Consider the following 1522-nt stretch of genomic DNA (forward strand, 5'->3'; position numbering starts at 1 on the left):
GATCTCCTGACCTCGTGATCCGCCTGTCTCGGCCTCCCAAAGTGCTGGGATTACAGGCTTGAGCCACCGCGCCCGGCCACGTCTTCAGTATTAAAACCTTACCACACACCTATCCATTATTCTTGCCGAAAACATTCAACATAAATGTAATCATGAGAAAACCAATTGAGACTGTCTGCCAAAATTCTTTAAATATATCAACCTCATGAAAGACACTAAAAAAAGAGAGGGGAACAAGGGTGGCCAGGGATCTATTTTGAAGATGACTAAAGAGTCATTACAATCAAATGAAATGTGTGATTCTTGATTGAAAAAAACCATCTATGAAGGACTTTTTTTTTAACATTGGGGAAATTTGAGTATGGACTGTGTATTAGTTAATATTATCTTATCAATGTTAATTTCCTTGGGTGTGGTAATGGTGATGTCTTCATTAGAAAATGTACTTGTTCTTAAAAAATACGTGCTGAGATATTTAGAGGTGAAGTGTCATCATGGCTGCAACTTTTAAATGGTCAGCAAAAAAACTGTGTACATGTATATATATATATATTTGTGTGTATGTGGAGAGGGAGCAAGAGCTAAAATGAGAGAGGAGCAGGGAGGGAAACAGAACAAATTTAGCAAAACGTTAACAGTCAGTGAATCTAGATAAAGCGTATATGGTGTTAATTGCACCTTCCTTTAAATTTTGGAGGTTTAATTTTTTCCCATGAAAGTATTGGGAAACACTATATATATTGGAGCATCGAGAGATCTCTGTTGTAGACAGCATATAATTACTGTCAAATTATTTCATGAAGACTAAAAACACTTCTCCACTAAGCCAGACTCAGTGGCTCATACCTGTAATCCTAGCACTTTGGGAGGCAGAGGCAGGAGGATCACCTGCGGTCAAGAGTTCGAGATCAGCCTGGCCAACATGGCGAAACCCTGTCTCTACTAAAAATACAAAATTAGCTGGATGTGGTGGTGGGCACCTGTAATCCCAGCTACTTGGGAGGCTGAGGTAGAAGAACTGCTTGAACCCGGGAGGCGGAAGTTGCAGTGAGCCGAGATCACACCACTACACATCAGCCTGGGCAACAGATTGAGACTCTGTCTCCCAAAAACAAACAAACAAACAAAAAACCACTTCAGCACTGTGGGAATGTGTAATGCAATCTAAACTAAGAGCACTGAAAAAGTATTTGTGGTTTATAACCCTGTAAAACATATCTGAAAAATCAGTATTTTCTCTCAATGACCCCTTAAATGTCCCATCCACTTAGAAGCAGGGAAAGTAAATGATTTTGAGAACTTGCTTTATGTGCATGATAAAATCCTCATCAAGTTTAATATTTGAATAAAGTATCTAAGATCTGATTCCACAGAAGTTTCAATTTTAACTCTTTTTTTTTTTTTTTTTTTGAGACAGAGTCTTGCTTGTTGCCCAGGATGGAGTGCAGTGGCACAATCTTGGCTCACTGCAACCTCCACCTCCCGGGTTCAAGCGATTCTCCTGCCTCAGCCTCCCAAGTAG

The 1522-nt window shown here is 39.8% G+C and overlaps 1 protein-coding gene across 2 annotated transcripts in view; it reads right to left on the reverse strand.

Annotated features, from left to right (window-relative positions):
* LRIG2 (leucine-rich repeats and immunoglobulin-like domains 2) overlaps window positions 1–1522 on the reverse strand; it is a 59079-nt gene that overhangs the window by 18674 nt on the left and 38883 nt on the right. The window lies entirely within an intron of this gene.

Source organism: Colobus angolensis, unplaced genomic scaffold, assembly GCF_000951035.1.
Source record: "Colobus angolensis palliatus isolate OR3802 unplaced genomic scaffold, Cang.pa_1.0 Scaffold124, whole genome shotgun sequence".
NCBI lineage: Eukaryota > Metazoa > Chordata > Mammalia > Primates > Cercopithecidae > Colobus > Colobus angolensis.